Source organism: Epinephelus moara, chromosome 5 (genome assembly GCF_006386435.1).
Source record: "Epinephelus moara isolate mb chromosome 5, YSFRI_EMoa_1.0, whole genome shotgun sequence".
NCBI lineage: Eukaryota > Metazoa > Chordata > Actinopteri > Perciformes > Serranidae > Epinephelus > Epinephelus moara.
Window position 1 is genome coordinate 44794602 of NC_065510.1, and position 26727 is coordinate 44821328.

The 26727-nt window shown below is 41.0% G+C and overlaps 1 long non-coding RNA gene across 1 annotated transcript in view; it reads right to left on the bottom strand.

The window, feature by feature from the left end:
* Window positions 1-711: 711 nt before the first annotated feature.
* LOC126390161 (uncharacterized) overlaps window positions 712-26727 on the bottom strand; it is a 39746-nt gene continuing 13730 nt past the window's right edge. Inside the window, exon 3 of the long non-coding RNA XR_007569937.1 lies at window positions 712-1124. This is a non-coding gene — a long non-coding RNA (uncharacterized LOC126390161). The remainder of the gene's footprint in view (window positions 1125-26727) is intronic.

Below are 26727 nucleotides of genomic sequence, written 5' to 3' on the forward strand. Positions count from 1 at the left end.
CACTACCCATGGATTCATGTCACCTCTTGTGCACTAAATTTGGAGTTTGTTATTAGTAATGCTTCAGTATTTGATTGGCTAGCATGCAGGATATTCATATTGACTCAAACTGTTGACTGGAGCATTCATCCCATTTGTAATTCCAGTCAGCTATAAACAGCCGAAGTCAGGATGTCATGACTCAGTGCAATCTCTCATTTAGCATGTCTTTCATCAGTCTTTCTGAGCAAATCAAGGTTTATTTAACCCTTTATGACCTACCATAGAACAAGTCCGCCAGAGCATATCTTTACAATTTTACCTGCTGTAGGGCCATTTTTTGGAGTATTTTAATATGCTATACATCAATACAACCCTTAAATCCCAAATTTTAATAATATGTGTGGACATATGTCCATACTAATGAAAGAAATTGCTAAAAAGTGCAATAAACCACTAAAAAAATGAAAATCGTTTTTGTTTTTACACATATTTTTCTAAATACAGAAATATCATGGCTGTATCCCTCAAAATTGTAAATGTAAAAAAGTTGCACAAAATCCTTTCAAACCACAGAAAATTTATTTTGAGGGTTTTCATAACTTAATTTTTGAGATACACTCATTTTTTATAAAATGTGACAAAAACGAAAGTTAAATGCACATTGTGCACAATTAGCAAAAATACAACATGTACATCAAAATAAACTATTTACAATAGAACAACCAAAGTTCAAAGTCAAATATTACTTTTCAGTAGCACCAGGGGAGCTGAGATAGGTCCTGTGACAGTTCCTGTCCACGATGAGCAATATTTTTGCTGCATTTCTATTGGTGTTGGCACACAGCGTTTTGATGGCAGCCCGGTGAAAGTACATCCTGAACAGCTCAGATGGAGAGGGGATTGTCCACATACTGTGATAGAGGTGGCTGCACACCTAGCCTCCTTTTGGGCAGAAAATGTGGTGGGGGATGTGGCAAGATGTCAGGCTCCTTTTCGGTTCTCCAGCCAGCTGCATCACCAGGGAGTGTCTCTGACCTGGAGCCTCTGTTTGCTGGAGACCGACTCCTTCCTCCCCCTCTGCCTCCCTCTGGGGTGCAGGGCAAGGAGACCCCCCCACTTCCTCCTCCTCATCATCGTCAACTCTGCATACAGATGTTACACAGTGTGTTAGATGTGTTCAACATGAAAGTAATACAATAATGGTGCGTATTTGGTGCAAAATGCTTTCAGTCCACTTTTCACGTCCCGTCCGGGGCGTCCGGGGCATCCGGGGGGTTTTATAAACTGATGATAATGTCCGGTTTTCCGTGTGTGTGTGTGTGTGTTAGAGTGCGGCACGGGCAGCATATTTCTGTCCGAACCCGAACCGAGCCCGACATTATTTAATGACCAAAGCGCTGAGTTTGTGTCACACAGTGGTTACAGGCTATTTAACAGGCCGGGCGTGCGCCATGGGTGCTCAGCTGCGGAGAGGAGAGGGAGAAATAAAACAAAATAAGATAAAATAGGAAAAACCTGGCTCCCTCTTTTATTTTATTTTCAGCGTTTAATCAAGGCGGAGGTGGGCGGCTGGAGGTCCGAGACTTCCAGCGAGGGGAGAGGTAGAAACAAACAGCCAATGTGTGTCTGTGTGTGTTATGTTCAGGTGTTGTCACGTAAATAACAGTGCCCAAGCAATAAACAGGACAGACAATAGGATTTTATTTATTTTTACACTACATTTTCACTGAAAGCTGACTGAATCCGACCTGAGCCCAAATACAATTTATAGCTACATTTTGACCAAACCCGGCCCGACCCGTCGGGTACCGTTGGGCTCGGATCGCCGCACTGTAGTGTGTGTATGTGTCCCCTATTGGGGCCTATCTGAATTTCTGTCTTTGAGAGATATTATTTTGTAATATAACTGAATTTTCTATCCATACATATAAACTTTAAATATATTAAAATTATAAGGCATCTTTGAGTAAACTGCGAGTATCATTTAAGTAGGCTATCTCGTGGCTGGCCGAGTGTCCCCTTTTTTGGAAATCAAAATATGGTCACCCTACAATATTTCATGAATATATACATACATGTCATAGGAGGGATCTCTCCCTTGGATGAGGTCGGCGTCATCGCCACTGTCGGCAGAATCCGGACCACATGAGTGGACTGAATCTTCATCCGACACTGTAATTAGCTCGAAAGCTTCGCGCCGGGAGAAAAGCCGTTTCACGCGTCCGGGTTGCTGCGGTTCCATAAATATATGTGTGCGAGTGTGGGGTGAGTGTCTGGTGTGTGTGTGTGTGTCTAAGTGTTGTTGTGAAAGAGTAAAATACAAAACGAGAGCGAGAGCGAGTGTGTGACCGAAGCTGAGAGAAATATTTACCGCGGAAGAAAGAGAGGAATTTCCTGGGAAATGACGTCACTCCTTGTTGCCGCGGGTAGTGTCGTGAGAAAGACAAGCAAGAAAATAACGTGACAGTTCATGCTCACAACGTGATGACGTTTAGTTCAACATAGGAAGTGCTGTGAATACCCGCGATCAGGATTATAATGTTTTTGTTCTTAGCGCTTTTTACTGTTTTTCTACAAACCTATCAGTGCAAGGAAACAGCACTCTGGGACATGATGAATGCATGGTAAGTTAGAGTAACTCCTCCGGTTTTAAATGCAAAAATAATTATTGCTCTCTTATTTGGTTGCAATTCTACCAGCATTTAAAAATCAATATGCAAATGGGATCGCGGGCGCTCCCGCCGGTATTAAAGGGTTAAACAGCAGCATCCACTACAGCACTGAATCTTTGTGTTTGAAGAATAACTATAAGTGTAGCAGCACTTGTGTCAACATAACATGGTCCAGTCCAAAATGTTCTCATTCCTACTTGTCAAATATTGCCACTTTGTCGGTGGACTGTTATGTCCAAGTATGATGCGCTAGGTATTCTCCTGCTTCTGTTGTTGAAGTTCCAATACTGTGTCGATATACGCTTATTAAAAATACAACAGTTTTTACAGGAAATGTAAAGCTTCTGCACGGTAGATGCATACCGTCTTTTTTCAAAATACACCTACAAAGTAGCTAAAACACCTCTTTTTACATTTATTTACTTGTGCAACAAAAGCACATGGTTAGGTGGTGCAGTGGTTGGTATTGTCACCTCACAGCAAGAGGGTTCCTGGTTCCAACCTGGGGTGGGGGAGCCCTTTGCAGAGTTTGCATGTTTTCCCCATGTCAGTGTGGATTTTCTCTGGGTACTCCGGCTTCCTCCCACAGTCCAAAGACATGCAGGTTAATTGGTGACTCTAAAGTGGCTGACAGGACAGGTTCCGTCTGGCGTATCTTAACACTGCAAAAAGTTCCGTTCTGGTCGCATTACAAACTGACACTGCCGAGCAGCTATCATTCTACCGAGATGGCTTTTAGCATTGGTGTCTGATACTAAAATCACTGACAAAGCAGCAGTATTTGACGAGTTGGGAATGAGAACAGGCTGTTCAGTGCATAGCCATAAAACTCAAGTGATTTTTTCAACTGTCTGGCTGTAATCTCTGCTGTAAAACTGAATGTCTCTGTCCTGTTATTACAGATATGTCTGAACAAGTGGCGACCACTCGATTCAACCACAGACTCGCCTCTCATGGACCCTCAAGTTCTGGTTTCATTTCGGCTCACTATCCTGCAGCATCAGAGAGATTTTATTGTTAAAGATCTTGTAACTGTGCAGCTACAGCCATTAGGAGTAAAAGAACAGGATCACTAGAGCACACTTCGCTTCATAGACACTCTGTGTTTATGTGTTTGAGCAGAAGAGAGAGAGAGAGAGAGAGAGAGAGAGAGAGAGAGAGAGAGAGAGAGAGAGAGAGAGAGAAAAGAGAGGGAGAGTAAGTAAGTCATCCAGAAAGAGTCCAAACATGATGAGGGTAACTACTGTACTTCACTCTCACTCGTCTCTTCTGTCTTCTTTATTCTACTGCCCTCCCACATTCCTGTTTTTGTCCCCTAAATCCCCTTCATCCCTACCTGCACACCCCCACCCTTTTTTTTCCACACGTGAGCAAAGCCGTAGAGTTTTCAACTCATTTAACGTGATCAGTTCATTAGAAAGATGAAGCGTGTTCCATCTAATGGGCACTTGAGCAACAACAAGGGAGAGCAGATTGCCTCCCTTGCTCGCTAAATAATTAGACTGAGGGGAAAAAGTAACGGACACAAGGTGGGGGTGGGGGGTTTGGGGGGCAATCTCTTCAGTCCAGGGGGATGCGGTGGGGACATGGAGATGGTATAGAGACAGCTGGTACATGTATGCAGCCCTGAAATTGTTCAAACTCAGGGTAAGTGCATCTTTTAAACCTCCTCTCCCTTCCTCCATTCACTCAGGTAAGTCAAGGTCATTCTACAAACAAGAAAAGAGAAAGTAAAAAAAAACAAAAAAAACCCCACATTTGGTGGATCCTTTTTTCTATTCTGCTCCTCGATCAAGGGCCTTTTCTCTATCTCTGTGTATTGAGCAGTGAATTTAAAGTTATGTTACCTCTTTATCATTAGCTCCAGCTCTTCCTTTGCCAGGAGATATTGGTAAAGTAGGCATTCTTAAAACCTCAGGCAAGAGGAAGGGGGAGTTCCTTAGAATTCAGTTTTGGGAGTTTATTCAGGCTACTCATCTTGAGGGAGATAGCTATGAAGATAGAGCCATGTCGAGGGAACAAAACAGTTTTTCTCTGAAAACAGGGAGACAAAACAGGAGTAAAATAATAAGAGGAATCAGACGGCTTGGAGAGCACTGCGTAAACACACAGTCTCATTTACTGCTTCCTCCCGTCTCTTTGTCTCCTTCTGTCTGTTGCTCTCTCATCTATCAAACCCAGACTGATAGTGATAACGATGTGAGGAACATCATAACCCTGTCAATGTGACATGATTCGGGAGGGTCCAAATCCTGCTCAATACCACCACAACCAAAAACCTTTATCTTACACAAAGCCTTACTTACTCCTGGTGTGAAATCCTCTGTCAACGTGAACACATCTGAATGCACTGAAACTCTGTTCATGTCATGTAGAAATGTCAAAAGCAATAAATCAAGGAGCTGAGACAAAGTGTTTTTCAAAAGTGTAAGCTCAGAAAGTGATGTTTGTTTTAAGCCTTTTTATGCTCTTTTTGGTAAGAGCTAGAGATGATATCAGCTAATCTCAAGATCTAAGCCCTCCACCTTCATAACAAAAGTGCATTGTGCTTGAAAAAAATCCCGCTAGCCACGACTTATCTTGGCAATAAAGCAGTGCTGCAGATCCAAAAGGGAGGTGATCGCAGAGACAGAAAGCAAAGAATGAAAGGATAAGAGAAAAAAAATTATGAAAGGTTAGGAGAGGTTTATGAGATTTGGGAGCCACATTTGTTGGTAGAGAGAATATGACTTGCTTTATCAGTGGCAAACAAGATGTCATTTATGAAATAATGTGTTGTTTTGCTTTGCTATAAGGGCAAGGTAAATCATACAGGTGAGGACTTCTCGCACTGGTCGTAGTCACTTGCTCTCTTTTTCCCTTTCCCCTCTTTACTAAATTGCTTTTATTTTGTTGTCTCTCTATTACAGTGCAGTTCAAGGTTAATGCTAAGTCCTGCTTTTAATTCTAAAAGCAAAGACGTGTTTCCACTTAAGTGAAATGGGTTCATAGTTGTGTGTTTATATTTCTTTAATGCACCTTTACAAGTGTGTGTGTGTGTGTGTGTGTGTGTGTGTGTGTGTGTGTGTGTGTGTGTGTGACAGTCTAGAGAAAGAATGCTTGCTCGTGTGTGTGTTAGAGCTTCGCTCCTTGCATTTATTTTTATATAAGAAAATTACATGTGTCTCTATGAGAATACATTTGGGAAGTGGGTTGAGTTTGATCTAAAAAGTATACACCAGGGGTGTAACAATACACATATTCATATTGAACCGTTCTGTACGATTTGGTATGCATTACAAACTGAACAATATGTTGAACTATCCTATTACATTTTAAAGATGAAATATAAAGTTTAAACTATGTTTAATATAATGTTCTCAGTGCTACTGAGCCAACCTGATCTCACAGAAATACATGAAATGACCATGACCTCTTAACACTGCATTCCGTGGTGGCAGCACGTAATGGGTTGAAATTACGTGCCGGTACAATGCTAATGTAAAGTCAATTAGGATCCTTTGTCTAGCCTGGAAATCCAGACGCAAATCTAGAAAGATTTAGGGTTAGGCCATGAGTAATGAAAATGGCCCAACTAGAGGGGCAGCACCAAGCATGCATTTGAAAATATCACTGCACGCAATTGGATAACACTACGACCAATCAGAACAATACACGGGGTGATGTATCCAGAGTGCTACCAGCGGAGCTAATTGGTAGATTAGGCTCTTGCCGTATCCGGTCGGCAAAACAGCAAAAACGTCCTTCTTGCAAAGGAAAGATTCGAGCGCCGTCTTCTGTTCCTCTTTTAGAGAAAAAGCCAAGTCTAACTCGTTCATTGTAGCGGCCAAAGCCGTTTCAAACAACTGGTGTTCATCCATAGCCATCTTGCAGTGTTTACTGACTGATTCCGGACTTCGTCGTCGCAGCGCTGTCGTCAACGGCATGGGTTAAGAGCATCATTACTGATTGCCAGAGTGACTCACTGAGCAAATTCAAATTGTGCTCTCGCGAGAACTCTGGATTTCCAGGGTATCGTTTTTTGTGGTGGACACACGGATTCCCTGATTCAACAACGTCCTGTATACACACAAAAACACGAAAGTATTCTTGATATTAAAACGGCAAATATATTCCTCTGTTATAATTTCCCACCAATAATAATAATAATAATAATAATAATAATAATAATAATAATAATAATAATAATAACAACAACAACAACAACAACAACAACAACAGCAACATGATAGTTCGGCTGTACTAGATATTTGATATATTCACTAGATTTATTTTTTTACGACACTATTTGACAACTACAACCAGACGATCTACTGTCCCAAAAACAGTTTCTAGAGAACTTGCTAAAATATCTTAAATTAACCATCATCCTTACTTTTTCTTAACATAGTTCATCTAGGTGCAGTGTAATAACTAGTTCGGCTTTACTAGATATTAAATATATTCAGTAGATGTATCTTTACAACCCTATTTAGAACCCTACTTTGCAAATCAGAAGAACTACAACTATGTTGCTGATATGTATCAAACTGCATGGAGCAGTCCTAGGGAATTGTAGTTTTTAAAAAAAGTGTTTTTCCTAGATTTGGAAGTTGTAAATACTGAATGGAGAGTACACTGTGGACTTTAAGGGGATGGTAAACACATTTGTGTAATCAGATTTTAAATATCTAATTTCTAAATGGGTGAAAATTAATTTTATCCATATTTTACCCATATCTGACAGCACCCCCAGCTGGTGACTACACTCACGTGATAGTTGAGGTCAAGAGCTCTCTATGACATTTGATCCCATGTCTGTACCCCCTTTCGTTGCTGAGTTATAAGCCTTCAAACATCCACTGAGGTCAAGGTTCAAAGGTCAATGGCTGAAAGCAGGAGCCATGTAGAATCTTCATACTGACATATGTTACTCTCCAGGTTGAGACCTTTACAATGATGTATTTGGTTTAGCTGTACGACAAAGTTTTGATTTTTTCATTTTTTGGACACAAGCCATGCCAGGTATAGTTTCAGAGAGCCCTTTGAAGGTCCAGTGTACAAAATGATTTTTATTTGTTTCTTTGCTTGTTTTTTTTTCTTTTTTACTGTAGATAGTTACTAAAATGAGTCATCCTCAGACAATACAATACTACTAAAAAATAAACCGATATTAACAATAATGAAATAAGCAAAATAATATTAAAATTATATTGAAATTTTAAAATCTATTTACAGAGTGGAATGGTAGTCTAATATATAACTTAGATACTATTTATTATTGTTTAGACACTTTATTATTGCTTAGATACTATTTAGCCTATTATTGTATTTACTTTTAGCATGCTCTACTTTTATCTACTTTGGGCTACATGTTTTAATTTATTTAATAGCGAATTTATTTAATGTTAGGCCTACATCTTAATATTTTATGTCATTTATCATAGTTTAGTTCTTAACTCCAGTGTTTCCTCAGTGGGAGCTGTCTGCACCGGGGGGCGGCCGCTGGTTCTGTGGCGCTGGCTTGGGGTCCGCTCTCTCCCGATGCGGAAGGCTCCATGTGATGGTGTTTCCTCTCTGGTTCTTCCGTGCTCAGCCTTATTTTTTTCTTCTTATTTATTTATTTATTTATTAGAGGAGTTTGGATTTGGTTACAGCAGACGGACGGCAATCTGAAATGGAATGAAGCCCACACACGGCAGACAGTAGCTACAAAACAGTAGTGGAACGCGTCCCATCCGCCCACAGCACAATGCTCTTAAAGCCCGACACTATCAAAAGCTAGTAAAATACATTTGTTTTATTTTATGGCCTTGACATTAACCTGTCATATTGTTGAGTTATGTTTTTGTGTGTATACAGGAATGTTAAAGATATCATTGAGGAAAACGAGGTTGACGTGACGTTGTTGAATCAGGGAATCCGTGTGTCCACCACGACAATGGATCCTAATTGACTTTACAATGGCATTGTTTCCGTGGTACCGGCACGTAATTTTAACTCATTACGTGCTGCCACCACGGAATGCAATGTTAAGAGGTCGTGGTCATTTCACGTATTTCTGTGAGATCAGGTTGCACTGAGCACAACATGGCAGCCCACAGGATGGAATAGGCAACATGCTGCCTGTCCCTCCCACCCCCAAACCAGAACATTCTACTCCAGTGAGACACACTGGGAGGAAGCTATGCTAAGCTAGTTTATGTCAAGCTGATTAGTAATGCCATTACCAGACCAGAAATTGAAGATCCTCCGATCTTGGCTCCTATTTGGATCCACTTTGTTTTTTCCGTGAATTATGAGGGTTGGGTGAGAGAGAGTGGTGGATATAAAAAAACAACGGTACACACCAACCCAAAGAACAAGCTACAAAAATGTACTGAACTGTGACACCACTGTATCGTTTTAAACTGAACCATGAATTTTGTTACCATTACAGTATACACCTAAGTTATAAACTATGGATAACTATGGATAATCTTCCAAGTGAAGCTTGCGTAAGTCTGCAACCCAAGCAGACTCTGGAAGTCCACAGAAAGTCAGCAGAAATTGTGGATTTGGAGACAGCCCTAAGCCTGAATTTGTGAGTCTGCAAATGTGGTGAAGTCCAAACATTTGAATCGAGCCTCTGAGTCTACCTTTCCCTAGGGGGGACGTTATTATTGTCACTGTCCACAAGCTCAGGAAGAGAGTGGTGAGGTCAGCAGCCCTTTTATTTTCAATAAAGGCAAATCTTTATGCTGCAAGAATGCAGTGATATTTCAGACAATAGTCTGCTTCCACCTTTGTGACAACAGTTTGGAAAGGTCAACCACAAGCCAGCCCTGGTCACACAACATCCCTGACTATGTTTACATGCACACTAATATTCCACTATTATTCCAAATATGACAATATTCTCAATCTGATAGGATTTTCTGAATTAGGCCTTTTTTTAACCAAATTTTTCAAATTTGGAATAAGTCAAAGTCAGCTTTATTGTCAATTCTACAATATGTACAAGACATATAGAGGATCGAAATTACGTTTCTCTTCAGACCCTCAGTGCAGACAGTACACTTGACACAACATTTAATAAACTACAAATATAAAATATAATAAGTAGGGGCATATAAAAGCTAAGCTAAAAAGAGTTATACTTTAAAAAGAAAAAAAAGGCACAGTAGTAGCGACACAAACAATGTAGTGCAATGACAGTGCGATATGAATAACAGTGGTGCAAATTGAGTATCAGTAGTGCAAATTGAAGCTCATGGACTGGATAAAGTGTATGTGTGCATGTATAGTACAGAGTACAGTGTTGATGGGGGGAGGGGGTTGATCGTCCAGTGATTGAGTGGGCAGGGGGCAGAGAGGGGAGGGGGGGCAGAGCAGGGAGAGAGTTAAGCATCCTGGCAGCCTGGTGGAAAAAGCTGTTTTTCAGTCTGCTGGTCCTGGCCTGGAGGCTCTGCAGTCTCCTCCCTGATGGCAGCAGGCTGAAGAGGCTGTGTGACGGGTGAGTGGGGTCACCAGCGATGCAGAGGGCTTTGCGGGTGAGGCGGGTACAGTACATGTCCGGAAGGGAAGGCAGAGAGGCACCGACGATCTTCTCAGCTGCTCTCACGATGCGCTGGAGGGTCTTACGGCAGGACGCGGGGCAGGCGCCGTACCACACCGTGATGGAGCTGGTCAGGATGCTCTTGACGGCGCCTCTGTAGAAGGTCTGCATGTAAGACGTGTGGGATATGCCAGTAGTATTTTATTTTATATATATATAAAACATTTATTTTATTTTATTAGCATTCAGTGGGGTGGCTGTGACTCAGAGGTAGAGCGGGTCGTCCACCAATCGGAAGATCAGCGGTTCGATCCCCGATGCTCCCATCGCTGTGTGTTAAAAACTGAGTAGCAGGTGGCACCTTGTATTGTAACCTTGGCAACCTTGGCCACCAGTGTTTGTGTGTGTGAATGGGTGAATGTGACTCGTAGTGTAAAAAAGTGCTTTTAGTGGTCAGATGACTAGAAAGGCGCTATACAAATGCAGATCCATTCTATTTACCATTTACATATATACAGCACATTTACAATATCCTGCTCAGCTGGGGTTTTGATGCAGTTTGCGACAGATGGCCTCTTGTCTGTTTACGGTCGGCTCTGTGCTTCATCATGAATACGCAGTACACAAACTAACTTGCTAACAATGTGCAAGGCTGTGGGAGATGTAGAGATACATGACTATAAGAAAATCCCACATTTCTTGTCAGAAACACATCCACTTTTAAACATTATAAAAGACTTGGATATCAACAGGTTTTTGGATATAAGCAAATATTGCTACACCGACCTTTTCAAGATGATGGCTGAAGGAATGAAAAAGGGAGGCTGTGTTTGCACGGTCCAACAGAAAATCCCATTGTAATGCACAGAAGCAAAATGACAAGCTTCATTTACACTTTTCTATATTTTGATACAATAAACAACATTTTAGGGCATGTTAATCATATTATGCACACCTGTATGTAAACTGTAATATTAGTGAAATGCTTATTTCATTAGACATGTAAACAGTTTAGTAGGAATACAGTTTAGTAGGAATATTGTCTTCGGAATAGTGGCAAAAAAACAGAATATTTTGTGCATGTAAATGTAGCCACTGTTGGAGCTGACAAGTGTTCATCAAAGTGAATGGGAGAAAATCCCTGCAGTCAGGTTCTATAATCTTGTGCAAAGCCTTCATAGCCTGTCACAGCATAATATTAATTATCATTATTTTTATCATATTGAAGTTTGTGCCCAATGTTTTATTGTTTTTCCTGTGTATAAAGTTGGCACTACTTGCAAATGACCCTTCCGGGCCATGTAAATTAGCTGAGGGAATAAATGTGGTACATATGTTGACATTTCCCGATGAAAATAAACATGAAAAAATAATGCCTATTGGGAATGAGGTATTTAGTAATCACAAATAGGTGTAATATTTTGCTGTCCTTACACTTTGTGTGGTTTTTCAGACACTGTTGGCCATGATGTGTATAAATCCCACACGCTCTCATAACGAGTCATCACATATTGACACTTTGTTTGCTGTTGACATTCCAGGACACCACAGCCAATGCCAGGACTTCAACAAAAGCACATTGTTAGGTTTAGGTAACAAGTAGTCTCGCTCACCAGACCTTTCTCAAGAAAAGAAAGGTCTGGCTGGGCCGACTCTCACTTTAAGAGTGGAGAAAAAAAACGCCCTGGCTGCTTGTATTTCTTTCAACCAATCACAATCGTTCTAGGCGGTGAACAGCAACGGTGCGCTTGCAAAAATATTCCCGGAGGGAAACAGGTTTTGGTGTAACACACCCACAAAAATATTGTCTACAGGACGTGAACCATGGCAGAAAAATGGCTACATCCCCGCAAGATCAAACACCGCAAAAGTTAGTAAAGGACGTGTTGAAAACGGTTGAAAACTGCTACACAACTGGAGATGGTAGGGCGGGACTTCAGCGGGTGGCTCGTTCCGCCCAATGAGAGGCTGATCTCTGCAGCGAACTTCCGCCCACTCAGACTAGGTAACAAGAGCATGTGGCCAGGTTCAGGCATCAAAAGCATGTCGCTAGGTTTAGGCAACTAAAGCATGTGGTTAGGTTCAGGTAACAAAAGCACATGGTTAGGTTTACGGGTTAGCGGTTAGAGGTTAGGTAACTTAAGCATGTGGTTAGGCAACAAAAGTACTTGGTAAAGTTTAGAAAAAAACATCATGGTTTGGCTCTGCTGTTACATAGGAGGTGAGCACCAGGCTCCTGGGTGAAAGTCTGGAGTGTCTTGGTCCAATCCACCAACCCTCCCACCTGCCCTATATTATATAGTTACTGGCAGCATTTCAACCTCCAGTATCATGCTGCCGCAACAGGTGCCGTCTGGCTGCGTTATGAACTGACACCACCTGTCTGCATGTCATACTGCCATGATAGGTGCCGTCTGGCTGACCAGCGGCATATCATAACACTGTGAAAAGTTGTGTCTGCTCGTATTACAAACTGACACTTCCCAGTGGCATATCATACCACTGCAAAAGGTGGCTTTTGGAATGGGTAACTGACGCAGAAATCACTGACAAAGCGGTGGTATTTGACAACCTCGGAATGAGAATGGGCTAATATATGTGAGACTGATATTCTTAACATTTATTTTTTTAAATCCTTCAAATTCACCCTAATTCATGGATAATTCATGTTCAGAATAATGAACACAAGACAACTCTGTCCTCATGAGTAAAAAATATAACTCACTTTGAACTATATTTTGCGACTGGATAAACCCTGTAATACTTGTAGTGTTGCTAATATCTCCCTCATTTTTTAGTTGAATGAGAAAAAGGCATCAGGTTGTTTTCTCCACACTTGCTTTACCCCCAAAATATCCTAATAAAAATGAAATTCAATAAAAATGACAGACATACAGTGTTAATGACAAATGCTCTATTACTGGGGTGCTAAATGTGGTATTTGGATTCAGGAACATCCTTGGGTGCATCCAAGCAAGAGGGAAATGATCATTCCTCTGACACTACTGATGTCTGCTCTCTCTCTCTCTCTGCCTTTCTTATCTTTTCCAAAGTTCCCTGTCTGGCAAACAACAAAACTATCCCTGCTTGTGTAAGAGAGACATGTCCATTGTATCCCATATTACTCTACTCTGCCAGGCAGCCTCACTAGATATACTGTCAGTCAAACTTCGAATGAGCAAAAAAAGTCTGTTACCAACGCTGATGGTAGCATAATTTTGAAACTGGCAGAAAATAAAGTGGAACAAAACTCTGGTTGGAAAAAGTAGCCAAGGAACAGAAGTGCTTGTCATTTAGTGTGTGTGTGTGTGTGTGTGTGTGTGTGTGTGTGTGTTTGTGTGCATTGTTTTCGTGTGTGTGGAGTCACAGAAATAGAAAATGCTGACCTCTGTGCTTATTACTGTGCTTTGTCTTCTACCAGTATGTACAGACAAGGAATTTCCACACATTTCTCTGTTTGGTCCGATGTTCACCTGCATAACATGCTGACAGAAAGGAAAGCAAGGCAACTTTTTGATACAAAATAAAATACCAGTGCAAAAAAGTTAACAGCAGCATGACAATGCAGATAACACAATATGCATCTCTTAAGCAACTCTTTCAACAGAGGCTTGTGCGATGAATACAACATATGCAGATGGACTTCTGTGATGATGCCCCTTTGTCTAAGCTTCCCCTGGATGTTCATGTTATTCTTCTCTCCAGATTCATCCTCATTAAGAGCAACACAATACTAAGAGGTGGGAAGACCCCATTGCCTAAATTGTGAAGGTAAACTATATCTAAATAAGTACACTCTATCAAACAATTTTTAGCTAACTGTTTTGGTTTTACAGCCAGTTTTGTTTCAGTCTCACAGCTCTCATCAACCTTGTTTACCCCACAGACACACTTAGTGACCATAGACTGTATAAAATAATAGCTACATCACCCATTGGTTTGTGGACTCCCATTTTGAAGCCTCAAGTTTGACATCAAAGCCGTTGCCATCTTGTTTTTTGTGAGCCAGAAGTGACCGTATTTGGGTGAGAGGCTGAAGCTGTGGAGAAGTGAGGGGTGGATCTGACAGAGAAGCTGAGGACAGTATAAGCAGAGAGTCTGTCACTCAAAGCAGCCAGCCCTTAATTATGCGCAGGGTTGGGAAGTAGCTAGTTACATGTATGGACTTATGTAATTAAATTACAAAATAAATGTACCATAAAAAGTTCATTTAATAGCTATTATTTGCTTAAATCATTGAAATCACCAGGCCTATATTTGACACAGGCCTTTAATTCCTTTCTCATAATACTGTTGCTCAGGAAAGTGTAATGACATCAGACAGGAAACTGGTGGACTCAAATGCACGACTGAAACAGTGGTTGGTATAACAAAAGTATTTTACTTGGCAAGAATTCAGTTAAAACAAAACCACTCACAATGAGGATCAAAGTACAAAGAAAAACACTCACTAGGAGGATAAAAAATTATCACAAAACTTAAAATAAACCTGATAACTTGAAAACCTGGCTGGGACGTTTAACAAGACTATCACACAGACTGAACAAGACGAACTGGCAACAAGACAGACTATCACACAGACTATTTATACATGAGGTAGGGAAAAACAGGTGAAACCAATCAGGGGCGGGGTAGACAATCACAATGGCGGGAAATTCACACAAAGGGAGGAAGTCAGGGTCTGAAACGAGAGGGAAAAGGTGAGTACAAAATAAAACAGGAAGTGCACGACGAGACTAGACATGAGTGACTTTAACTTAACATAAAGTGCTCATGACAACAAAGGACTAAACATGAAACTAAACTAAGGCATGACATATAACATGAAGCACTAAACATGAACATGAATAAAATTAACATACTTGACGAGACACAACACAAAGATGGGAAATACAATCAAATTGTTAATTTAAACCAGTATTCACTTGCAAAGACCACACCAACAAGATAAAGGTTTCGAATGATTATGGGATTGTGGGTTCAGAGGAAAGTGTGAAGGGGTGAGGACTGAGGGATTAGAAAATGAAAGGCTGAGGATGGGGGGATGAACAGATGAGGGTTGAATGGATGAGGGATGAAGGGTTCAGGGATGATGGGATGAGAGGATGAGGGTCAAGGGCCAGATGGATGAAAGGTTTGGGATGACAGGGTAAGGATCAAAGGATAAAGAGTGAGGAATGAAGGGATTGTTTTGATCATAGCGCATATGTGTGATGTTTGCGAAAGACAGTGCCCTGGAATTTTAATGTGGTCAAGAATTTTCTGCTTATAAACAGTTAAAGTGGCTCCATGTGAAGAGACAACCCAAGTAAATCAGTCAAAAGAAGGTTGGAGGCTGGTGCCAATTGTCAGAATTTTAATGGGAAAGCAAGAGTCAGCGATTGAGGATATTGGACATTGGGATTGATGGATTGGTGCAGGTCTGAGGCCAGGGTGAGTGTCTGCATGAATAGCATGTTGTTAAGCAAATGCAATTGTGCCAACAAAAGAATGGCTGCTATAGAGACTAGGTATGTTTCGCGGGTTGTGGATGAAGGGGTGGGGGTGGCTGAGTTTGTGTACGGTTGGATGAATCCTGGCTTAGTGTGATCGCCACGAAAGGGGATGTAATTCCGGGAGAATTTTGGGACTGATGCTACGGTTTTAGCTCTGTCTTGCATGGTTTGTCAAGCCTGGGTGATAATACGGATGAAGTAGTTAATGAGTCCTAGCAATGAAGAAGTTGGGCCGGAAGGAAATTTGAAAAGACCAAGGGGGCTTTTGCATCTGGGACCCGGGCCCAGATCTGTGCATGCTTAACCTCAGTCTGGTTCTTTGGATAAGTGTGAAGAGAAACACCACATCTGCTAAGAGTACACTGACCCCTGTTCAATTGCGCTTGAAAGGTAAGTCTCAGGAGTTCACCGCAGGCAGTATGGTTCCAGCATGGAACGTGTCAAGTGTGAAAATCAACTATGCCAAAAACATAAACATGCTAAAAGCAATGAAAATTTTGATCACGAGAAAGAAAACAGAAACAAATTGTTCTGGGGAGGAAAACAAGGTGTAAGTAGTGAGGCATGGTCCTGCTCCCAGACTTAAGCCAACTAGTAAACTGGTTTACTAGCAAGGACTGTACCATGACCAAGCGATTTGTAAAGCTTTAATAAGATGGGGAAATACAAAGGAGGAGGAGGAAGTTGTTGTTGTTGAGGAAGGATAAATGAATGATAAACATGGGGCAGGAGGTTGTCCATCAATGCTTGTCTGGGATGGATATATGAGAGTCTGGGAGGAGGAAATGGTTACAACTGTTGCAAACGTGGGAGCGAATGTGGTGGCCAGCGGTGGAGGCTGTGTTGATTTACTTTTACGGAGTGACAGTGAGAGAGAGTCAGAAGTATGAAGTTGCGTTAGAAAAACTGGGACGAAGTGGAGGGTCGAAGATGCGTTGGGGCGATTCGGAGCGCTGCAGGTAGTGACCAGCTGTGGAGGCTGTGTTGATTTACTTATCAGGAGTGAGAACAAGAGACAGTTGGAAGTATGAAGTTGAGTTAGAAAAACTGGGACGAAGTGGAGGGTCGTAGATTCATTGGGGTGACTTCGGAGCACTGCGGGAAGTGACCAGCCACTGAGGCTGCATTGATTTACTTTTCAGGAGTAAGAACAATAGACAGTCGAAAGTATGCGGTTGCTTTAGAAAAACTAAGAGGAAAATTAAATTACAGTTACTGAACAAAATATTGGTAATTACAATTTTTTTTTTTTTTTGGAAAACCTTATATGTAAAATATAACATTTGTTGCTCTGCATCCATTTGCCTTGTAGGAATGTCTTTTACCATGTTTCCAGATGATGCAGGTCAGCTAAGCCATTGGGACAAATTTGAGTGCAATATTTCATCACTTGTGTTTTTCTAGGTTTTTGAAGCTTTATTGTCCAGTTTAAAACACTTGTTTGAAAATCAATCAAAAAGTAATAAGTTACATTTGTTTGATGAAGTAATTAAAATAGTTCCATTACATATAACTAGTTATCTGTAACATATTTCAAAAGTGGTTATACATAACCAATAAAATGTGAACAAGTACGTTATATAAAATTTCACCCCCTGTACAGTTCTCATGAATGTTGAAATTAGCTATACAGGCCAAAATAATTATTTTGTACCCGGCTATAAATTTCGGCATTTTAACTCGGGGGTCTATGAGGATTGACTGGCTCTTGAAGCCTCAAGTGGACATCAGAGGAACTGCAGTTTTTGGCGGTTTCATGTTTACTTCATTTTTCAGCCAGTGACCATCCATCCATCCATCCATCCATCCATCCTATTACTTATCATGACATATTTTAAACTACCATGCCAGGAATATGTAATCCTCTCATTTCATACCAATTTGGGCAACAAAGATTGTAATATGCCGTGTTGGGCAGTAGCATCACTACAAGTAGCGACGTTGCTAACTTAACAACATTTCTCAGTAGCATGGTGGTAATGTCACTACTTTCTGAGTCAAATATCTTTTCAGTAGCAAAGTTCATTAACTGACCGAGTAGCCTCCACAAAAGTTACAAGCTCTTTTTGCCAGGAAAAACTGTGAAGTGCAGCAGACCTTTTTACTGCAGAGGTGTGGATAAAAGTAATGACAATAAAAGTGAGGATTAGTAATGTGACTGACGCCAGCGCCACACCGAGGCATGTGGACGAGAGAAACACCTCCATATGACACCGTATACTAATCCCTCATTTTATTCTGCTTGCTGCTTTGCTATTGGCTTTTCTTGGCAAGACTTGCCCTGCTCTGCCTCTGACTGGCTACACTGCACTTCTTAACAAGTTTCTCACGTGCCTTGCCTGGAGACTGTATTTACTGGCAGATAGCATATTTTCCTAAATATATCATTATGAAAATAATGTGGGTTGCACAGGGTAGTGGCCACAGTAAAATCAGCGCTCACATAAGTTACTTGGAGTAAAATCCTCTCCTCCGCTCCCGTTTTGTCTGGTGAATGCCTCTCCTCTGTCTATACACTCTGCCAGCAGTTTAATAATATTGATGCCAGTTGTAACATTTGAATCTTTTAGTAGTAAGCCATGTTCTAAGCGGGATAATGTATAGTGAGCGGGTGACAGTTGAAAAATAACTCTGCGCGTCAGGGTTCCATTCCCCTGTCGGGAGTTATATTTCAACAGTCACCGGCTCACTATACATTATCCCTTACGTGTCTACTGTTGTTTGTACTGATACTGTACATATTGGTATAATTTACTGTGAGTTGTTTGTACTGGTACTGTGCATTCTGGTATAATTATTTGCATTACTATTTGTTTTTTTCTTCAGATAAATCTGATAATTGTTGCTTGGTCTCTTTACTCATTTATTTACTAGAGTGTCCACACACCTTCTCATTCTACATATACATAGAGGTATACTGGTGGCTTTACAACCTACATTTTATTGATTATCTCTGATCCCCACGGCCAATTTGGTCGTTGCGACAGTGCGAGCAACACCGCTGACGCTAGGTGGCGCCAAGCTGAAAAAACCGAATCCTATCTGTTGCCTCTTTAAAGAAATAGAAACAACAAGGCCCAAGAAAAGGGCTAGAGAGACAGAGAACAGTACCTATCACTGAAAAAACACATCAAGATTTGACATCAAGTCAAAAAATAAAAGTAGCTTTACAAATTGCAAGCTACTTTTGCCATTTTCTCTTCTTTACTTTCTCTCCCTTCTCAACATTATTTTGATGTAAAGTAACTGGTAGCTTTGCTCACTACATTTCCAAGTAGCTTTCCCAACACATATGTATGACTGTTTTTTGCACATAAAATCACTTGCACTAGATATGCTCTCTTTAATCCACTGCTCATTTTTGTTTTTATTCACTGCTCATTATTATCCACTTCTCATTATTATTATTAATATTATTACTATTATTATTATTTATCGCTGTTTCTTGTATTTCGTACTTTATTTTGCATGCCTAGTTTTTTTTTTAGTTTAAATTTTGAAATTTTTAATCTGACTCTTTCTCCTTGACTGCTGTAACACTGGAATTTCTCAATTGTGGGATCAATAAAGGTGTATCTTATCTTATCTTATCTTATCTTATCTTATCTTATCTTATCTTATCTTATCTTATGTTCAGAAGTCAGAAATACATTACATCATTTCAAAGTAAATGTTCTTTGACTATTAAATTGAACTGATTAATTCAAGAAAACATTCACCTGTTAGTTTTTACTGGTGTCAAAATGACCCTGGTTGGTTTCAGCATAGAAATATGAAACACATAATGGTTACTTAAATTTACTGAAGACTTCTAATGATATCAGATGCAGAGGATAGTCAATTAGCTTTTAATGTGGATTGTACTTGGGATAAAAAGTGCAATTTGAATTAAAGAAAAAAAAAATGGTTTTACACAATATGCAAATTAACTCTAATTTTCCTAAAAAAAAACAATACCAACAATCTTGTTATTGTTTTTTTTTTTTTGTCTGGTGACATTGGATGGCTGTCAGCGTTAAAACATTTTTTTAATGCATAATTGCGTGCTGCTATTTTGTCTCTTTGATGCACCCTCACTTGTAGTCAAGCCACAAACTGACTGCAGATCTGCATTTTAAGTCCCGTGTGTGATTTAGCCTTGCACCACAAGAGTGGAGAAAAACTCTGCTAGCCGGTAGGCCAATTTTTCTAATGTAAAATGCCATAGGCTTGTGCTAATAATGGTAGCATGTTGTATTCATGGGGAAAATGTGTCCAGTAAAGGACAAGTGTTCCGTCTGTGAATATTGTAAGTTATAATGAACCAAATTTGTGTATGTATTTTTAAAAGTGTCTCTATTAAGCCATGTTTATTGTGTGTTTTAGGTGTGTTCTGAATCAGTCAAACTTTCCAGCACTACACAGAAATTCCACCGCTGACTAGTATTTTGGAGGTGCAATTGCAGAGCAACACAGACACACCACTGCACATGTATATAATGTGTTGAGGGGACATCGTCAGGTTGGCATGTTGTGACCAGGCATACGTCTTACCATTGTGGGTAATAATATTTTTATGCATACTGGACCTGATGAATCAGAGAAAGCAACTAGACTTGAACTCCTTAAAAGTGCAGATGCTGTTGCTTTGGGTTGCATTGGACTTAAGTGAGTAATTAAAATTATATCAGTGTAACTGCACTTTCTCAACCTGAGCAGTGTAATCCTTTAAACAAACAAACAAACAAACAAACAAACAAACACTTTATTTCACAGAATAAGCACTCTGAGGTTGTGGCCTACCTCTAAGTCATGGCTTCAAACCACACTGCTGTAGCAATGCAGCACTGATTTGAAATAAATAAATCTAAAATTTAAGAAAAAAAGTAAAAAGTAAATTACTTTGCATTCACTTGATTCCCAATCAAGACACTCTGGTAAGAATTGCTTCACCTTGTAAATATGAACTTCAAAACTGTTTTGAAATTCTTAATATGCAATAAAGAATGTGAGTGAGGAGGAGTTGAAATTCCTCAGGATTTCCTCAAGTGTCTGAGGTGAAACAGTCTATGCCTTGCTTAACATAGTGGAACATTTAGCAGTTAAAGAGACAGATATTTCCCTTAGGAGTTGGTGGAGACCAAAAACAGAGCTAAAAGAGAATGAAAAATGGTTCCTTTTTCCACAAAATGTGTGCGTATGCAGGTTTTTTTTAAACCAGGGAACATCCACTTAAAATTCGCAATAGACTCCCCATCACCAGTTGACCAGAGCTGTGTTCATGGCTCTGCAGTAGATAAGAATGCCTTTGTGCTTTTTTTTTTTTTTTCCCCCTATTTTTCCAGTATGTCACATTCAACATCATGGAAAGGCTGGAAACAGGCTAATAAACAGCAGAAAGCAGCATGGAGGTCAGTGAAAGTGTTATAGTGGTTACCTTTTCTTTTTATATCTGTTAATCATTCAGTCCCATTTCCAAACTCGGTGGAAACTATATTTGGATCAAGGTTTAAGGTTTTGACAGAGACCAATGGCATTTTATGGTGGAGCGTCATTGCATCTCACCGGTAAAGAGGCTAAAATTAGCATGTTCAGCCGCATGTTGTATTTCCTCCAAACCAATCAGAGGTGGAGCCAAAAAATACACAGGTCTTAATGCTGATTATAACCCTTCTCATTACATTCAAAAGTCAGATGTTAGTGGGTTTTATTGGGGTTTTTTGTGTAGTGGGGGAAAGGGGCTTTGGACTAACATTTGTCAGGGGGGCAGAAACTTTACTCCAAACGAATGCTGATGTTGCCCCATGTCTACTGGATGTGTAAATAAGCAACTGTTTGCTAACACATTCATCAGAAAAACTTCACAAGGTGGTAATTTATTAATGTTGCATTTACAGCTTGTTCAACTGCTCCTAAGTAGCCAAAAAGAATATCAATGCTAAAGGTTTTTTAGCTTGTGTATCCAGGTGGGAAAATGTGACTTTAATTATAAATGCCACCAAATGGCACTGTTTGAAATGGGATACCCCCTGTTAGCCAAAGGATATTGTGGAATGGCTTGGAGAAAGTCCAGAGAGGGGGAAGCCATCTTCTGTGTTGGAATGTTTTTCCAGGTATTATGGGCTGATTCCGAAAGCAAATCTCTTCAAAATGTGACTTTTGGCAAGAAATATCAAGTGACATTTAAAAGTAATGGGTAACCTACTGAATGTGACATGTTGTTTACTAATGTGGCAACATTTGTTGACAGATAGGCAGACAGTGTCTAGAGTAACATCTTGGGAAGAACTCAATCTGATTGGTGTAGTGCTGCACCATCACTCTGTTTGTGCTCTGGGACAAATGCACAAGTAATGCCGGGTTCAGACTAGGGGTGGGAATCCTCACGATTCAATAACGATTACGATTCAGGGGCTACAATTCGATTATGAAACGATTATTGATGCATCTTTAATTTATGTATATTGATGCACTTTTTCACAACACACATTTCTTTTTGTCTCACTGAATAAGCATTCAACACTTGCAATTTTTAAAAGCAGTGCATTTGTAATAAGAAACAGTTGAATTCATTTCCATTATATTTTATTAAACATATAAATGGAAATGTGTGCAAACTGGAAAGTTACAACTTCGTTGTAACAACAGGTATCTTAAATCACAAGATAAAATGCGTAGTTAGAGTAACAAATGATTCGGTGGCGACAGACGTCCACGCATCACATGTAACTGCGATCCTACCTGCCTTCAACAGTGAGGCCATGACTTCTGTTTTGGTTTGGTTGTAGAGTGTCGGTGAAATAGCGTCGGGATGGGATAGTGTATCTGGGTTCCAGTGTATGCAGCAGTCCTCGAAATCCCTGATTTTCCGCGACAGAAGAAGGACGCAAATCCTTGGCAATAAATGCCGCGATGGCCTTCGTAATTCGCTTCGCCTTTTCCGATGAGGGTGGCAGCTTTCTAATTGCTTCCTCGATTGTTCTCTGGTCGGTAGCGCCACTAGTTGCCGCAGCAACAACAGCCTGCCGTCTCCCTGACTCCTCCGTCAGGTGGAATCGAGTTACATGGCTTCTCATGTTTGTTGTGTTGCCAAAGTATTTTATTTTAGCACGACACAGCTTACATATAACGTGGCTCTTGTCCAGTTCGCTTCCGCCGTCAACGTTGTAGAAGGAGCTGTTAAATTAGAAGGAGCTGTTCGGATCTCACGGCGAGGTGGGTGGCGGTCAGCCATGTTTGTTTTCCTCTGTGCGCGTGTCGGCGTGTCTGCTCCAGGTGCGCATCCCAAAGTGTTCCGGAGATGACACGTACCGCGCTTCTTAGTTCCGCATTATTTAGAACCTTCTGTATTACTCTAATTAACAGATTTAAATAATCGAAATTTGGACGTTTGTGAATCAATTCAGATTCGTCCACGTCCGAATCGCAATGCATCTAAGATTCGGAAATTTCCCCCACCCCTAGTTCAGACTACATGATAGCCCAACGCGGCCATCGTATGGTGTTGGCTCATCATGAAAAACAATGAGTGTTGTCTGCGATAACCTATTATTTTATCCTGTGTTGTGTGTTAAAGTAGATGACAGATGCCATGTCTGGGATACCTCACGACGTCCTGACAGAGAGTCTAGCATGTTTGATTTTCTTTCTGTCCTCCATGACTTCTTCCCATCACAGCCGTCACTTTGATTGATAGAAACACAGAGAGATCTGCTGCTGTGAACAACTGTATGGCAACAACACTCCAGCCTTTTTGATAATTCCTCCAGGGAAGTTACCAGGAAAGAGTAAAAAAGGGAAAATAATGGCTTGAAACAGCAAAGATACTTCAGCAACACAGTGAGTACTTCCATAAGCATCAAGCTAGCACAGAATGGTATTTCTTGATGATGGAGGATATAAAGGAATAAAATTAAACAATAGTGGCAGGACTTTTACTTGCCACCACTGCAGATGGTACCAGCTTCATTTGAAACAGACTACATTAGAAACACAACTTTATTTCTCATTCCCTCTGTATTTTTCTATTTTTATATTTAATCTGGTCCTGTTTGCCTTGTTAAAGTTAATGCATTACACCGTCAAACTCAACACTTCCTGTATCCATTTAAAATTAAAGCCCCCTTATACTGTATATTTCGGTTGAGAGGATCCCTTCATTTTCTAAGAAGGCTTTTATTGTGAAACATTTGCAAAAACTTGTTGTAGAGGATTCAGTGGCATGCATAGTTTGCATGCGGTACCTCAAATGTATAGCTTCTGCTATCTGGTGGCACTTTTTACATTCCTACAATAACAGTTCAGCTGGAACATGGACAGCCATGGTGATATCAAATTCTACACTTTGATTATAACACTGAAAGTCCTCTGAAAGTAAGACTGTGAAATGTGAATTTGTTATAGGAAAAAGCCATTACACCTATTTCTTCAGTCTTTTGTAGTGAGTGTTGTAATAAGAGCACATTTTGTATCGGTCTTAAAGGGATAGTTCAACATTTTGGCAAATTCGCCTATTGCTGTAATCCCTATAGTCATATGAGTAGGTACATTACCTTTAATTGTCAGTGCGTGCTGTTCTGAGATCAGTGGGACAGAGCTCCCCGCTGAAATGGAGGTGAACAGTACAGGTCCCTCTCTCCCTCAAAACTAATCAAATACACCATCAAATGACTCCAAAACGCTCTAGTGGACAACACATGGCTTGCGCATTCCCCACGCTATGAAATAATAATGTATAATTAAGTAACATTACGACACATGAAGCAAATACTCGGAACTACTTTCTTGAGTAAACCACTGGGTGGAGTGACACAGTGCGCAGCTGAGACAGTGCCGTTGTTATTGTTTGTAGCCATGTGCGGTATCGTCAGCTGGATGCAGCAGAAATTTTGAGGAAAGTTTACAAGTGTTGTTGTAAATCATGGTTTACACATGTATTGTAAAAGGTTGCGGTAACAAGCCGAAGACATGGAGCAAAGTGAAGTTTCATGTAGTACCAACCAGTAATACAGACAGGATGAAACAATGGCTATTTGTGCTGGACATCGATCCCAACACGCCTGTGGAAATGGTCCGGAAAATGTTTGTGTGCTCCTGCCATTTTTTTACCGGAGGACTACAGTGAAAGGATGGAGCGCAGAAGCTCAGGAATGGTTCCAGCGCTTTTCTTGAAAGATACTTTCATACCATCTGTCGGCATCACAAAACGAGCAGACGTGGTAAGTGATTGTTGTGTATTTTGCTCAGCTAAAATGCAAATGTTGTTGTGGTTATGTTATGGATAAGTGCATGCCCAGAGCATATAGTGAAGTGACTGGCATTACTTCTCATTGTTGGGAATAAACAGACTGCTAGGGAACATTTTATGTTGTTGTTCCTTCAGGAGTTGTGGTGATTTATGAGTGTGGAGTTAGCATGTTCTCCCCGTGTTCCGGTGATTATTTTGAGGCGTACTCTATATTTATATTGCACAGGTGTACCTAATAAAGTGGCCAGTAAGCCCCACATTTACACCACCGGCTCTGGGTCTCCCCTCAGCCCCTGGTTGCTCGGCAGCCTCAGCCTCTCTTCTTGCTCTCTCTTCTTCCAAAACCTGTAACTCTTCCTCTGTATATTCTGGCTTCTTCTCAACAAACTTGTTGTTTTGATGACGGGAGTAACTGCACTAAACATACGCTGTTTGAAATCACTCCGCCCAGCAAGTACTGTATGTCTGGAATGTAGTTCCGGCTCTGCATTTGGCTTCAAAACAACTCTGTCTCGTAATATTACATTATTATTTCATAGCGTGGTAAATGTGTAAGCTACAAGTTGTCCACAAGAGCATTTTGGAGTCATTTGATGGTGTATTTGATTAGGAGAGAGGGACCTGTACCATTCACCTCCATTTCAGCAGGCAGCTCTGCCCCACCGATCTCAGAACAGCACGCACTGACAATTAAAGGTAATGTACCTACTCATATGACTATCGGGATTACGGCAATAGGCAAATTTGCCAAAATGTCGAACTATCCCTTTGACATTTGCAGACAGCAGGGGGCATTCCTGGTCAGTGAGTCCAGTAAGCTGCAGAAGGCAGACAGTGTTTTCCTGTAATATGTGATGAAGTTCACTTCTTGATAAAGCGCTCTGAGAATGCAGGGTCACTCATGGTCCCTAAAGTCTCCAAAAGTAGATCAGGAGCCAGAGCCTTCAGCTATCAGGCTCCTCTCCTGTGGAATCATCTTCCTGTTGCGGTCCGGGAGGCAGATACCGTCTCCACATTTAAGACTAGACATAAAGGGATAGTGCACCCAAAAATGAAAAATCAGCCATTATCTACTAACCCATATGCCGACGGAGGCCCTGGTGAAGTTTTAGACTCCTCAAATCCCTTGCGGAGATCGGCGGGGGGAGCGGCTAGCACACCTAATGGCTGACGGCGCCCCAGACTACCTAATGGCTGACGGCGCCCCAGACTAACGTCCAAGAACACAAAATTGAAACCACAAAGTATCTCTAACATGCTCTTCCGTAGCGATCCAAGTGTCCTGAAGCCCCAACATAAAAAGTTGTTTCAAAAAAGGTCATATGAACTCTGTTTTTAGTCTCACTGTAGACTGTAGCTCTGACTGCTTCTCTGTGCTCCGCGCTCACATGCGCGCACTTGCCCGAGACCAGCGAAAGCATGAGCTTTGCTTACCTGTGTTTACATCATGTGACACGTGCACCGCAGGGGGAGACAACGGTAACCACAGTAGCTAAAAGATAATTTGCACTATGGTCTTTTAGCAAAGGACAGCCCAACATGTCTGAAGACTTTGAAACTGAGGAGGAACCCGAGTATACAGACGCGGAACTCAGGCTACTGGACGACGCAGCCGCCGCAGCTCATGAGCCTAACCCTCAGCCAGCTGCAGAATACCGGAGTCGAGCACTGGAAACCTGGTGGTGTAGTTGTTTCAAATGCAAAGCAATGCCAGCGGATGAAGAAAGTCTTTGCTGCTCAGACTGGGAATTGGCGAGGCCTGCACTTGAGAATCTGGACATCAGTACTGACGAGACTGCTGCTCTCCAGAGACCGTACATCACCGATCACCCTGAG